This window comes from Protopterus annectens, chromosome 4.part1 (assembly GCF_019279795.1).
Source record: "Protopterus annectens isolate FY-2018-M chromosome 4.part1, PAN1.0, whole genome shotgun sequence".
Classification (NCBI taxonomy): domain Eukaryota; kingdom Metazoa; phylum Chordata; order Ceratodontiformes; family Protopteridae; genus Protopterus; species Protopterus annectens.
The window spans coordinates 153,058,149-153,074,897 of NC_056734.1; the positions used below are offsets into that span (position 1 = coordinate 153,058,149).

General features: G+C 38.9%; 1 protein-coding gene across 1 annotated transcript in view; it reads left to right on the top strand.

Annotated features, from left to right (window-relative positions):
- Positions 1-16,749, top strand: part of SLC2A2 (solute carrier family 2 member 2) — a 438,812-nt gene that overhangs the window by 46,888 nt on the left and 375,175 nt on the right. The gene's annotated exons all lie outside the window — the stretch shown is intronic.

Here is a 16,749-nt window from a genome sequence, read left to right on the forward strand (position 1 = left end):
TTGTTTCTCCTTCAAAACCACAAGTAGCTTTATTTGCATATGTTTTTGCTGACAGAATTATTCATGGAACTTCAATGGGCCTGTTTGAGAGGGTTATGCCATATGTATGTGTCTGTTTGGGGGTGGGGAGAGGGCATAGATGTTTCCCATGCACTCATTCAAGTTAAAAAACAACCTTTGGACTCATGAGTAAAACTCAAAGGAATGACCATCTTTCAGCTTCATTTGACTGATCACAGTTCTGTGATTTATTTACCAGGTCAGAGGACTGTTGTTCAGGTTAAATTGTGTCATTGATAAGTAACCAGTTTGTGATCAACCAAACTACAGTGGCTGTCCATTATTGTTACCACCAAGCAGGGTAGGAGCACAGATTTTCAAACAACAACTGAAGGAAGTCGTAATTTTGCTGATTGGCAAAAACGTTTCTTTTGTACATACTTGTAGGTTATTTTGTTAGCCAGCTGTTTGCACAGATTTCTAAAACATACTTTTTGTGCCTCCTGCTGTGAGCTGTGCATTCTTACGTAATACAACTAGAACACAGAAGAATACATTACTGAATAAGAAACTGGGGCGGCAGTCTTAGCGGATGTGCATTAAAACTTAGGCTACTGCATCATACTTAGGTGTACACATGCAAAGCTATATATCTAGCAGATAGTGCAATAAATACTGCTGAGAACTGCTGTGCCACAATGTGGTATATTTTAGCCATGCTTGTTGCTTCTGGTATGTCAGCATTTACTTATCCTATACATCTTCTGTCTTTCTTCTTGCTTAACATATTACCTTTCTCTCTATCTCTCTCACTCTCTCAAACTCTTAACCTTTTGTTACTTCTGTGTCCAGCTTGGTTAAGGTTTATATTCAGTAGAGGCTTTGAGGCACTGTATCATTCAGTGACCTGCTGAGTCACACTGTAGGCCATTGGAGACTGAGAAACAGCAGAGAGCTCTGTATAGTGAATCTCCTGCAAGAAACAATGGAACCATCATTCATTCTATGCTTGTCATTGTGTCGTCCTAGAGTATTCTGCTTCTGTCATACACCAGAACCATCATTCATTCTATGCTGGTCATTGGGTCGTCCTAGAGTATTCTGCTTCTGTCATACACTAGTACCATCATTCATTCTATGCTTTTACTAGAACCATCATTCATTCTATGCTCGTCATTGTGTCATCCTAGAGTATTCTGCTTCTGTCGTACACTAGAACCATCCTTCTTTCTATGCTCATCATTGTGTTGTCCTAGAGTATTCTGCTTCTGTCATTAGTATTATCGATTTTTACTTGCTAGTTTCATTAAAAACTGTGTTGGATGCATCCTAAATTAGCCAAAGAAAAAGATGAGAATTTTATCCTTTAACCTTTCTTTAGGAAGGTCAGGCACCATTTAGTTCCATGTTCTTCATAAATATTTACTCTTGTTCTACACATATTTTATGACAGTTATTCTATGAAGCCCATCTATGTATAACCTGATGCAAATTTAGTAGCAGTTATTAGTCCTTGGAATATCCTTGGTTTATCAGGTGACAGATTTACAAACGTAGTGGGATGGAGCACCTCTCAACTATCCAGATTTCTGTGGAATGTCCAGATGTTTGCCTCATATTTTTGATCAGTTCTTCATAAAATGTGTGGTTTTCTGGCAGAACACTGAAGACAATACTAAAAAATGACATACTTCAGAAAATGCTTATTAAGATAAATGCTATTATTTCAACATAGTGTAAAGCAATGTTTTGTGAGCAGGCAAAAACTCTAGATAAATGGCTATGTATTACTATAGTAGATATCAGTAGCACACCTATGTTTTAATATCACGCAAACACAGTCTTAATGAGTGGAATATGTTTAAAAAACATAAACTGTAAACATTGAAACTAGTCCAGTTTCCACTGTATACCAAATTCAAATTTACTATATTTATTTATTATATATGAGGGTAGAGCAGTGATCAAACAATGACCAACTACAGGCTCAGCCAGGGTTACATCATAATGTAAGAAAACAATGTACAGTATACAGATAACAAGGGTTTACATTTATGAATAAGCATAGACAATTTGACAAATAGTATAAACACAGAAGATCTAATCACACCTGTCAACCTGTCAGAGCAAGAAATCGGGACAAAGGCACAAATAATGGAGGACAAAGACCTAAAAATAGGGACAGTTTTTAAATATTACTCTTACAAACATAGAAAGTTTATAGAATAACAGGTTATGCATTAGCATGAATTTTCTGAAGGATATGAAGTCTGAAACTCAAATGGGTACCATTATTTTCTAACTTTAGTCCTCAATGATTTGCCAGTGATTTTACAGAAAAGCACAATTTTATGCAAAACAGACCATAAATATGTGGCAAAAATCTGTGCATTCTGTGCATATCTGTACACTTGATAGGTATGGATGTAATAAATCAAATATGTGTGCAGTTACATAATTGGAAGAAAAGAAGACCAGAGTTAAACTAGGAGGAGTAGAAGTGATGGAAGAATGGGTAGCAATTTCTGGGTTACGAAAGCTAACAGAGACCTATACAATGAAAGAGGGGGTTAAATTATGAGTAGTGGGTTTAGAGTAGTAATAGTGTTGTAAGTGCAGTCACAGTTTAGGATGCGTGAGTTAATATGGTGGATTAAGTATATGGGTAGTTAGTAACGCAGCTGGAGATATTGGTTTATGTGACATGTCCCTTAGGTAGACAGTTGCATTCAAACTTATTATAACTGTGGCCTGAACATGGAGTGTTGTGCATAATCAGTTAAATCATGAGGAAGTGACTGCTACAGTTTTAGGGCCAGTACAGAGAAACAATGGCGAGCAGAGTGCAGTCTGAGGTAAGGGACTTGTAGGGAAGGACCAGCTTCTTAGATTATAGGTATGAATAGCTGTAAAACTTTGGAAGACAGAGGAGAGGGGGTATCAAGTTAGATTATCTTGAAGAGCAAGGAACCAAAAAAACACAAGCAAGCAAACAAAAAGAAAGATTTGAAATGGCATGCACTTGAAGCCACTTTATTCTATGAAAGAGTAAGGCAGTAGTGTTCATTCCATGGTGAGGTAGCAATGAACTGACATATTTTATTGGAAAGGGTATAAAGGGTGGCAGTGTTTTTAACAGGGAAGATCATATTCGAGTTGGGCAGGGAAAATGCTTTTTCCTGTAGTAGTCATTGCTGGATGTGAGAGGAACCAATTTTGCTGGCCCAGAAGAGTAAGTAGACTGTTGGTCTTGACTCTCAAATTTTCCATGTGCTCATGGAAGTTTAGAGATTGTTCTAGCCAGACCTGAAATATCTAAAGGTGGTGCAGGTTTCAATGGGATTGTTATCAGAGTCAAGGATATTAAATGATTGGGGGTATATGGGTAATCTTTAATGGGTGCTAAATAACATGAACTTTGCTTTTTGGCATTTAATAGGAGTTTAGCCAGTGTTGTAGCTGAAGAGGGTCCTTATGGAGTTGAGTTTCAATTGTATGATATGAAGGATCAGGCCTAATAGTTGACCATATCATCTGCATATAGAAACAGTGGTAAGTGGGGCAGGTCTAGAATCAGTTTGCTGATGAAGCTTGAGAAGAGAAGAGGTGCTAGAATGGATCCCTGTGGGACTCCAGAGGGAATGACTGAAAACTGTTGGGAAAGAATATTTTTACATGAATGAGTGGTTGGATAGAAAGTCTTTGGACACTGCAGTAGCATTAGGGCTGACCCCATTGTCTTGCAGATGGAGAAGTAGATCTGAATGTTTGATCATATCAAAGGCACAGGTTAAGTAAATGAGCAAAGCTGCAGTAAGATTTCCTTTATCCATATCAGTTAAGATATTATCAGGCAGGATCCACACTGCAGTCATTATGCTTCTATCAGCCCAGAATCCATGCTATTTGAAGGACAACAGGTAGTATTTTTGTAGGTAAGTGGAAAGTTGGTTGCATATGATTTTTTCAATAATTTTGCCAATGATGGGTAGGGTGGGAATGGGGCAGAAGTGACTGCATGAAGATCTGTTTCTTTTCATATTGGTCTGACTAAAGATGGTTCCTTAGTATTTACCATAGTATTAGTGGTGAGGCAAAGGCTGTAAATGTACTTAACAGTGTGGTAATGAAACTCCTGTACTGGTACAAGAACAAAGGGTAGATATTGTCAGGTCCAGATGGTGAGTCCATGCAAATTTGTTCAAGCGAGGTTAAAATTTGATCAGGTTTCATTTTCAGTGCTCATCTTTAGTGTAAATGACATGTCACAATCATGCACATTAAGAATGCAAAATCCACATCAGTTTGAAAAAAAAATGGATAATAACAAGATTTTGAATCCTTTTGCTTGGCGCAAAGCCCCCTCCTCACCCCAGCTATGCAATGCTGCACCCTCCTTACTTAATATAATCAACTTCAGTGCTGCTACAACATGATGAAAGGGAAAACAAGTAATCTGGGAATGTTAAAGCTCACCGATGTCAGGCCTCAAGAGTAACAGTTTTTCAAGTGTATGCAAAAGTCAGATTCGGTAAGATTAGTGGTTACCATAAGATAACCTAAATAATCCATCAGAGACAAGAGAGAAAGCAGTGCTACAGTGAATGCAATTTCTACTATTAACAAAATGCAACAAACACACTTAGTGTGACATTTCTACTGTTGTTAAAATGCAACAAGAAGGCAATGCAGCAGTGAATCTTACAGTAACAAGAGAAGGCACATCATCTGATAGCAAAAATATTCCACCTGAGTAAACCCTCAGGACTAATGCCCTAGCATCAATACTACTCATAAAAAAATCAAGAAGAAATGTCTTCAGCTGTCTTTGCAGTTTATGTGTGTGTGTGTGTGTGTGTGTGTGTGTGTGTGTGTGTGTGTGTGTGTGTGTGTGTGTGTGTGTGTGTGTGTGTGTGTGTGTGTGTGTGTGTGTGTGTGTGTGTGTGTGTGTGTGTGTGTGTGTGTGTGTGTGTGTGTGTGTGTGTGTGTGTGTGTGTGTGTGTGTGTGTGTGTGTGTGTGTGTGGTCTACTTCTCTTCACCGAATTCACACATCACCAAATTTCAGAAACTCAACTCTGGATTAACGAAAGTGCAGTTCCACGAAAAAGCACTTTTCAGAACCATGCTTTATCGAAGAATGATCAGCTTTTCCATAATTATGCAAAAGAAAAGGTATGGGCTTTTTGTATTATTTATAGTGGAATGTATGGAGCAGTTGGAGCATCTTGATATAGATCACAGTACAGTGCGGATAAAGAAATATACCCTTTTCCCCAATGTAGTGCGATCTCGCAGTTGGTATATATAAGTAGCAAGGGATGTGGGGGTGCAGAAGAGTTTTCCCCCCTGAAAAAAATGTGTTTTACATGGTTTTATTTTGATGGATTTGACTGTTTTCGTTGGACTGCACTTTATCAGAGTCAGGTTTCTGAAATTCGGTTAGGTATGAATTCAGTGACAAGTAGATCCATAAATATATATATATATATATATATATATATATATATATATATATATATATATATATATATATATATATATATATATATATATATATATATATATATATATATGTGTGTATATATATATATATATATATATATATATATATATATATATATATATATATATATATATATGTATATATATATATATATATATATATATGTATATATATATATATATATATATATATATATATATATATATATATATATATATATCTGTGAGTGTGTGTGTGTGTGTGTGTGTGTGTGTGTGTGTGTGTGTGTGTGTGTATCCACATAAAATTCTGGTTTAACGTTAGGTTTTCTCATAACTGTGAGTAATCTTTTATGTTAGGTCACTGTCACCTATTTCTTAAGTCTCCATTCCAAACTTTATACGAAGTTACTTATTTTTGTTTTTCATTGTCAGGTTAGGGCTTGGGCTTGCAGGAAAACTTTCAGGACATCCTTTACTGTTCCAAAGTGTGTCTGAGGCAGAAAATTCCACTTCTCAAGAGACGCACACAACTGCTTTTATTGTTTTGTAATAGAACAAAACTTATTGTTTTGGAATAGAACACAGCATTCTAGTTTATTTATTTATTTTAAATTTGTTGACAAAGGAAGTCCTGCTGGCCACAAAGGCCTCCTTTTAGCAGAGGCCTGGGGAGTAAAGCTCCAGTAAATGCAGTGTAATCAAAGTCATTAGTTATACAATATCAACAATGTCTGGCAGAATACAGTTAAACTAAATTTTACAATGAGAAAATAGACAAGAAAATAGTAAGTGTACCCACCATAGTAAGGATTCTATACTAATTAAGTGCTAATTATGTCTTCATTTCAATGAGTCCATAAAGAGCATTATAAAAAGATTTTACAGGGCTTTTTAATGCCTCAGACATTTTTGCCTGTTTTATCAAGTGTTAGCAGCTGGAGTTCATCCCCTATGACCTTTACTTACTCTTTGTATTGGGCACAGAAGGACAGCTACAAACCTAACGACTGTGAGAAATCTAAACACAGTACATTTAGGAAACAGAATTTTTATCTAAATAAAGTCCACATATCAGGCAGAGGTAAGGCAAGAGAGGAAGGGTCTGATAACGTTCAGTCATAAATCATTCAGATGATGGAAATAGTGCTTCTCTGTCTCCTCATCTGTTTTTTTCTTTGATTAAGGACTCCTTAAAACAAAAAGGGAGTCCAGACATAAAGTGCATTCCCTTATTATTGTAGAATGCATGACTTGACAGTCCAAGAAGTCCAAAACATCCTATCCAGGTACCACAAACCAGAACCCTCCACCCTTAGCTCTTCTTGTAAAGAGCAAAAAAAAAAAGCCTTTACTGTAATAAACTGATCAGACAGCATTGTTGCGAGTTCATAGGTAAGTACTAGGCTATTGGCCCTAGGGCCTATATAAGCCTAGCAAAAAAGGTATCCTGGCTTTTGCCACCCAAGAAAATTATTTTCCTGTGTCCCTGTCGAGCAGAGCCACAGAGATGAAGCCCAGGGTGAATTTCCTATTTCCCTTCCATTCATCAAGATTTTTCTTGAAGAGTGCTAATGAGGAGCTTTGTTTGATATAGATAGGTAGTCTGTTCCAGGGTATGGGAAGTCTCTGGGATAGGAATCTATCCCTCCAGCATGTTCTGTTTATTGTGGTGACAAGGTTTAGGTCCCTAGACCGTGTAGCTCATAGGGATTGGGATTTCTTTAGGTGTAGCATGTCTGACAGCTCTGGGTTTGACATAGCTTTGTATGTTAGGCAGAGATCGCCTCTGAGTAGGTGATATGTGATGGAAAGCTGGAGTTTTTTGAGACGGTCTGCGTAGAGCATCTGTTTGAGGCCGGTAATCCTCTTTGTTCTTTGTGAGGTATTTCTGTGGCCTTTCCAGTTGTTGTAGATGTCTTGTGAGGTACATACCAAAAGGGGCATTGTACTCTATAATGGGTCTAATGAGTGATGAGTAGAGGGGAACAATGGCCTCTTTTTCCTGGATGAGAAACCTTTTGTGATGAGGTGTGCCACGTAGAATGATTTCCTGACTACTGTGAAGATGTGATTATTAAAGGAGAGACTACTGTCTACCAGTGTCCCAAGGTCTCTTATCACACTTTAGATGTTAAGTAGACTATCACCTATGTGGTAGCTCATGGGTACAGAGTTTTTAGCAAAGGGGATGACAATGCACTTTTTCGCATTGAGCTTGAGGCCATGGCTTTGACACCAGGCATCTTTCTCAGTGAAGCCCTTTTATAGGATGTCCACATCATTAGAAGTTTCGATTATGGCTTCTAGTTTGCAGTCATCTGCGGACTTCATTAGCCAAAGACCTTTTGTGTTAGCCTGTACTTCAGAAAAGTAGATACCAAATAGGAGAGGACCCAGGACCGAACCCTATGGTACTCCACTTGTCACTGGTCTTAAGTTAGATTTGGAGTCTGCTACTTTCACAGTGTGGGTTCTGTCAGTGAGCCAGTTGGCAACCCATCTTGTGACATAGGGATTTATACCTAGTTTAGTGAATTTATCTGTAATTCCAGAGTCGGGGATGGTGTCAAAAGCATTGGCAAGATCTAGATAGGCCACCTTACCCTTGTCTATGCTTTGATGACTGCTTCAAAAAGGTCTATCAGGTTTAGGAGACATGATCTGCCTTTTACAAACCTGAACTGTGTGGGCTCCAGAGTTTGGAGATTACCATTGTCTTTGTTTATAAGTTTCATGATGATACGTTCCATGGCCTTGCAGACCAGGCTCGTTAGGCTAATGGGGCGGTAATTCCCAGGGTCCGTGGTGGCTCCCCCCTTGTGGAGTGGGATAACCGTCACTGTGCGCCATTCAGTGGGCACAAAGCCTGAGGTGAGGCTATGACTGAACATGGTGCTTAGGTGGGGTGTCAGTTCATTTTGTAGTTCATGTAGAACACAGCCTAGGATGTTGACAGGTCCCATGGATGCTGTGCTCTTGGCTTTGGAGAGTGTGTTTTTTACCTGTGCAGCTGTGATTACAGTAACTTTGCATTCTTCCAGTATAGAGATGACCCTTTAGGGGGTGAGAGGGAGGTAAAGTTAGCAGTAAACCTATCTGCCAGGATTTTGGCAATATCTCTTGGTTCTGTATATTTAGTGCCATTGTGCTGTAACTCAGAGCAGATCTGAGTAGTGACATTGAGATTCTTGACATAGCTATAGAATGCTTTGTGGTTGTCTTTAAAATCAGGGGCGATTTTATTTTCGTAACTAGCGTTGGAGGATTTTATGAGGGATCTCAGCTTCTTACTGAGGCTGACCAGGGAGTTCCTCCAGTCATGGGATTTTACTCTTTTTTGCAACAGTTTCTTTCTTCTGTTGTAGAGTTTGTTTATGGCAGGGGACCACCAGATTGGCTTCCTTATTTGGAGGATAACATCTTCTGTTAGGAATAGCACGATCCATGCACTCGTGTAAGTGCTTATAAAGTGCATTTGTGTAGGATTCAGCAGTTGTATCTCTATTGTCCATCTGCATGGGGGTAGTGAATTTGCCACTTCTGTCTTAAGAAGCGGAAGTTGACTTTGGAGAAATTTTTCATGGTGGTTTCCCTAATGGGGGGTGGTGGCAGGGTGTGGATGTCTAGGAGGATTAGCTTGTGGTCAGATCTGACCAACGAGGACTTGACCTCTGGTGTGGAACACCGGTTGCCCATGTTGGTAATGACAAGGTCTAGGATATTGCTGCCCCTGATGGGGGTGTGAATAAGTTGATCCAAGGTGTTGGAATTTATGAATTCCAGAAAATGTTGAGCAAAAGAGTTGGTACATCAGTAGTTTTCCCACTTAATGGTGAGGTAGTTGAACTCGTCCATTATTAGGGTGTTGGGCTGTACCCTAAAATTTTCCAGTGTATCAAGAAATGAGGAGTGGGAATCCTGGGGCATGGTGAGGGATCTGTAGCAGGTTACAATTTGGATTGGGTCTTGCTCAGAGTTAGTTGTACTTGGATGATCTCAGACGCATTATGCTGAGCAACTAGCCTGGAGCTGTGGATATCCTTAATGAATATGGACACGACTCCACCTTTAGTGTTTCAGTCCAGGTTAGGTGGCCAAAAGATGTGGTATGAATTATAGCCTGGTAATGCAGGGGTGCTCTCTGGAGCCTTGTACCAGGTCTATGTCACTGCACAGATGTCAATGTTCTCCATTTTAAGGAGTGCCTCGAGTGAATGCATTTTGAGGTTTAGACTTCTAGCATTGAGTAGCATTACCCTCATATTTTGCTTGCTTGTACCTGTTACAGTGGTGAATTTGTCATTTGAACCTTGCCTAAAAAGGGCACTATAGAGGTGGCAAGAGCCTTAGCCAGTATCCGGAATCCCAAGGGCGATAGGTACAGGCCATCTCTGGCAAAGCATCATGGTCTGTCGATCATGTCATCCCAGGCAGACAGATACTGGATCCCCTTAGAATGACACCCGAAGCTTAGCCAATTGTTGAAATCAGTCATTTTGTCCTTGTACTGTGGTATAATTCTGGGTGATGGCAGGATGCTACTCAGGGCTAGGGTCATACCTGCCTGGGCTGTAAAATCAGAGAGCTCCTCCATGTCTCTTTTCATGTAGTCCAGGGAGGTACATCTCAGGTCATTCACACCAATATGGACAATGATAGAGTCATATTTGTACTTGTTGCGGAGTGACCTGAGTACGTGCGTTATGTGGTGGATCCTGGCACTGACAGGCAGCTAACAGTAACTTTCTCCTTGTTTAGCCTGGTGAGTGGAACATCAGTGTGCCTGACTGTAGAGTCACCTATGACTAGAGTGTTGGGTATGTTGTTATGCCTTATGGGCTGTGGTTGAGTGGCATACTGAGTTTGTGGGCTATGTGTCATTTGGGTTGTGTTAAGGGGTGGAGGTTGCTTGCATTTCTGCTTTGGAGGTCTCTGTTGTTTGAGCAGATTTTTATTGAGAGCATCCCTGAATGTAGGTGAGTGTTTTGTATTTCTATGTGTCTGTTTTGGTGGTCTAGGTTTTGAGGGACTATGTGATGAGTGTGGTGTAGTGCAAGTGTTTACCTTCTCCTCTTGACTGTCTAGTCAAGTATTTGCTTCCAGTTTGGCTATATAAGTGCATCTCTCCGCAGGTTGCAGTGTTGGGTGGTAGGAGGAGACAGTTGTCTGTGTACATGAGGCAATTGCTGCATTGCCCCAAGATGCCCAGATTCATCGGGTAGACAGGAGAAAACACTGGGAGCTGACCCTTAGACATGCCTGGATAGGTGCTTATTTATTAAGTACTAAAAACTGTTTTTCTCTAGACAAGTGAGGAAAGTTGAGTGCTGTAGTAATTTGTAGCTTATTTAGTGCTTACAACAAGTTCTGAACAAGTGCTGAGCTCAAAAAAAAAAAAAAACAGATTTGAGTGCTAAAACTAAAAAAACGGGCTAGTTCTAAGGGGAAAATTTGAAGAGCAGACTTTATGGCACCGGGAATACTTTAACCCTAACTAAGCAGAGATGCATAAAGTGTATTTTTTATATATATATATATATAAAACAGTAGAAAATTAGCAAACCGATTTAAAGAAATTAACCAATTAACCAATAAAAAGCTAAAAACCGAGCCCTGTTCCAGCAGTCTTCGATCAGATAAGTTCTAACTGCACACTCCTGCTACTAGGGTGCAGGGGAACCTTCTCCAAAAAATGATGGTCTGGATTAGTGCTCAAGTTATACATCCAAAGCTAGATTCAGCAGGTTTGAATTTAGTCAATGCTACAGCAAACAAAGCATACCAATTTCAGAAATAAGCAGTTCAAATAAGCAGGCATAATAAGCCTTTAACTGGAAACTCCCAGCTCTGAAGGGCAGAATCTACCCTCTCCTCCCACAAGAGTGCAGACCACACCTTCTTAATGTAAAATAACTGGCCCGAAGCCCAAGTGCTTACACCAGAACTAATACACTTTTAGAATAACAGACACTGAGCCTTCAATCAGCAACTCCCAACTTAGAAGGATGTAAGCTACCTATCCTGCCAGAACAGTGCAGACCACAAACTTTGTTAATGTAAAACAACTGGTCTGAAGCCCAAGTGCTTCAACCAAATGCTTAGAATAACAGTTACAATTCAATCAGGACACTAACAAGCAGTAATAAATGCAGCAGAATAAATGCAATTAAGTACTTTTAAGAACAAGCAGCAAAAGCAAAATAAAGCAGGAAGAAACACAAATACAGTAAAAGCAGGTGAATAAAGTGCAATTTATTTTTATATAACAATCGAAAATGAACAAACTGATTTAAACAAATTACCCAATTAACCAGTAAAAAAGCTAAAAACTGAGCCCTGTTCCAGCAGTCTTCAATCAGACAAGTTCTAACTGCACCTCCTGCCCCTAGGGTGCAGGGGAACCTTCTCCAAAGAAGATGGCCTGGATTAGTGCTCAAGCTATACAAACAAAGTGGCTTATTACAATTAGATCCTCACCTCCCCCAGCTCTTCTCCTGAAAGGCAAAAAGAAAAAAAAGAATTTACTCTAATTGAAAAAAAACTTTACTATAATAAGCCTATCGCTACCTTGTTATGATTTGCTTATTACGGTTACAGCCACAACACCCTCACCAGCTCTTCCGAAAAGAAACAAAAAATAAATAAATAAAATACTTAATAAGTATGCTGCCCAGTTAAAGAAACTCCAGCTCTACTCAGTGGCATACTGCCTGCTCAGAGGCGATCTGTGCCTGATGTATAAAGCCATGTCCAACCCGGAATTAATGGACATGCTGCACCTCAGAAAATCCAAATCCCATTGAGCTACGCGCTCGAGAGACTTGAACCTCAGCACTGAAATAAATAGGAAATGCTGGAGGGACAGATTCATAACCCAGAGGCTCCCTTCACTCTGGAATAAAATCCCAGTCCAGGTTAGGCAGAGTCCCTCATTGACTCTCTTCAAGAGGAATCTTGATGAGTGGATGGGAGATCATAGGTTTACCCCGGGTATCACTTCTGTGTCACTGTTAGACAGAGGCACAGTATACTAACCTCGAAAAAGGGCATAGCAAAATTAATTTAAAATGGGTGGCGAAAGCCAAACACACTCTGGCTAGGCTTATAAATGCCCTAGGGCAGATAGCCTAGTATGAACCTATGAACCTATGAACCTATGAAAAATAAAAAAGAATTCCTGTAATAAAACTTTGCCACTTCTGTCTTAAGAAGCGGAAGTTGGCTTTGGAGAAACACACTTTACTTTTCATAGGTTCATAGGTTGGTACTAAGCTATCAGCCCTAGGGTCTATACAAGCCTAGCTATAACAATTCCCTGGTTATTTCTTCCCACAATATTTACTTCCCTAGACCCCTGTCTAGCAGGGTGACTGACGTGATCCCCAGGGTGAATTTCCTATCTCCCATCCAATTGTCAAGGTTTACAAGGTTATTACAATTAGATCTATTCAAGTGCAAACAAATAAAAAGAAACAAGCATTTCATTGTAAGTGACATTTGGCTTATTACAGTTAGATCCATACACGCTCCCCAGGTCATCACTGTTGAACCATAAAGTAAAAAAATACATCACTGTTGCAGTTAGAGCCACACCCTCATCTCTTCCACTGAAGAGCAAAAAAAAAAAAGTTTACTGTAATAAGCAGAGCTTATTACAGTCAGATCCATGCTCCCCAGCCCTTCCATTAAGGACCTAAAAACAAAAATCATCTGTTCCTTCCACTGACACACCTCCTAGGTAGCCAGATGCATGGCACACCTACCCAATGCTGCCCCAGCCATTTAGGTTCCAGTTCTGTGCCCTGCACAAAGCCTCCTTTTGCACATTTTATTTAAAAAAAATGTAATTTGCTCTTTTGTATGGCTCAGACTAAAGCGGTTGAAACTTGGAAATGCCACCATCTGTTTTGTCGACACACTTTGGTTTACAAAGCAGATGGTCGACATGCACAACAAAATCCTTCTTCCACTAGGATTCTGCATTCTTGGATTTAGTATGTGTTATTATCAGAGGGTGTTGGGGGGCTTGCCCCCTACAAAAACAATGTTTTTCTCTCTATTTTTAACTTTTAATTTACATAAGGGGATTTTCCTCGTGCATTCATAGTGCCCTGTTGGCATTTGCATTGTCAGCCTTTTGTGCTGAATGTTACTGACATCAGCTTTTGGATGTTTCAATTGTAGCAAGTATTCCCACACGGGTCAACCTGACAATGCCGAAAGCTGACAACGCTGACGATGAGAACACCGACACCAGAAGATCGAAAACTGAGATGACCGACGGATGAAAACCCCGACGCTGAGAACACTGACATGTGAAAAGGCTGTGTAAGTATGCGGTAGTGACGGACGTTAGGGTTAGGGTGCGAGTAAGGTAAGTGTGTGATATTGACGGACTCTAGGGATAGGGGTGGGTTAAGTGAGTTAGGGTTAGGGCGCAGGTTAGGTGAGTGTGCAATAGTGACAGTCTTTAGGGTTAGGGGCGGGTTAAGCGAGTTAGGGTTAGGGCGCGGGTTAGGTGAGTGTGCGATAGTGACAGTCTTTAGGGTTGGGGCAGGTTAAGTGAGTTAGGGTTAGGGCGCGGGTTAGGTGAGTGTGCGATAGTGACGGATCTTAGGGTTAGGGTTTGGGTTAAGGTTATAGATAGTTGTGTATGTAAGGTTTAGTGTGGGCTTGTAAGGATTTTAGTGTGCTTGTTTTGTGTGTGTGCTTTTTGGACAGGGGATTTGTTTTGTTTGTTGATTGTCAGGATTGTGGTGTGTCGGGCATGTGAGGTTTCGTGTTTGTGAACTTTCGGTTATGTGGTGTTGGTGATTTCATTGTCGGTGTTGTAGTGCGCCGGTGTTGTCAGGTAGACCCGCCCACACATATATAAGTATATATGGTTCTGTATCATTTCTTCAAAGGTAGGCATAAATGAAAGAAAAACGGTAGGTACAAATGACTGAAAGTACATTTGACTGAAATGCCGTTTTGACGAAAACATTCTACACAACATGTTTACCATACAAAGCTTTTTTACAGGGGGGACACACCAACTGCACTCCCCATGCCCCTTTAATTACATATTCTAACTCCAAGATGATGCAATCATGGAGAAAAGCAAAAACACTACACACAATGAATCAGTGCTGAAGCACAAACACACACTATAGAACTGGGGGAACAACATGATAGCCGGTATTGCCTCACCTTCAAAAAAAGATGTTATTGTTTTGCATGCACCAAGGTTCTTTCTCGGTGCATGCATGTTAACATGGCAGTGCTTGTTTTGTCACACTTTTGATGTTGATGTTACAGAGGTCAATGTATGGACTACTTGAACAAAGTGGGTGGAGATATATATACACACACACACACACATATATATATATATATATATATATATATATATATATATATATATATATATATATGCATGCACACACATCTGTATATATTATAGATAGATAGAAATATGTATATGTATGTAAATATATTTTTATCTATATATATATATATATATATATATATATATATATATATATATATATATATATATATATATATATATATATATATATATATATATATATATATATATATATATATATATGTATATATATATATATATATATATATATATGTATCTATATATATATATATATATATATATATATATATATATATATATATATGTATATTATGGATCTAGGACATTTCACTGAATGCACATTTCACTGAAACTCAAATGACTGAACACAAATCACTGAAAGCACAATTCACTGAAAACTCAATCCACTGAAACACATGTCACTGAAAGTTATATATGGCCTTTTCCCCACTGTAGTGCAACCCTGAGGGTAGTATATATAGTAAGGGGGTGGGGGGGGGGCTACGCCCCCCACATATTTTAAGTATATATTATGTTTGGAAAAGAATAATATATTGGAATTGCAAGTATCCATGTATATAGTTCAAAATATTTAAAATATGTGGGGGGCTATGCTCCCCACCCCCCAATGTGGGGGGTGGTGCCCCCGACTTCCGCCCTTACTATATATACTAACTCCAGTGTCGCACTACAGTGGGAAAAAGGCCATATATAACTTTCAGTGAAATGAGTTTCAGTGAATTGAGTTTTCAGTGAACTGAGCTTTCAGTGAAAAGTGCATTCAGTGAAATGTCCTAGACATATATATATATATATATATATATATATATATATATATATATATATATATATATATATATATATATATATACACATATATGTTTTTCTCACCCATAATTTGTACTTTTTATTGGGTCACAGCACTTCTTGGAATTTCAAAAGGATTGTGGCTATTTAGCACCATCCACATCTCCTGCAGAAATGAAAAGGAAAATCTCTGTTGCTTTTTTTTTTTTTTTTTAATTGAAAATAAAAAAAGAAATTGGGAGACTTTTTACATTTGGGAGAGCCAGGACAGACAAACTAAAAAGATAATCAGGCAAGTTTCTTTAATTTGCAGAAGTACCTGATCATCCTCTTATTTTTGTCTGTGCCATCTCCCGCATTCATTTTAGGTCTTCCATTTTCTTTTTTGGGGCAAAAAAAGAAAGAAAAGTAATAAAAATGAGGACATATACTAATGGGAAAAAGTCCAGGTGACCGGACATTTTTCCATTAGTATATTCTTGGATTTACAATGGGCAAGCTGGTTGGGCTGGCCAATCAGCATGCTAATTTTTGAATATTGATGACCAGTCATTGTATAATGTGATTTAGTTTTTTTACACTGTGTTTTACTTGTGTTATGCTCTTAACTGCATTTTTAAACTAGGAAAGAGACTATAGATGTGTCTCTTGGGAGTCACACAGAAATAGAACAGGTCAATTAAGGTCAATTACCTGTGAACTGAAGGTGGAGCTAGTAACTAAACCTTCAATTTAAAGGGTAAAATAAAACATTTCAAGGCTTTACTGGAAAAGCACACTCAGACTCTGCCATAGCTTGCTGTGAGGGACCATCTCACCCTCTCATCTTGGTGTTGCTGTGTTTTTAAACTCAACTGTCTTTCTAGTCACCTGTCCCTTATGTTAACTTGACCACATATCTCCTTCCCTCTCATCTTTCATTGGCTATGGTGAGTAAGCACAAAATTATCATTTTGTGAAATCACCACCTTTCAGCTCTTTAAATGTATTGGCCATCCCATTGTATTCCATACAGTCAGAATACAAAGCATCTACTCCCTTCCAATCTATCTTGCTCTTTTAAAATTAGTGGCTCTCCACTTAG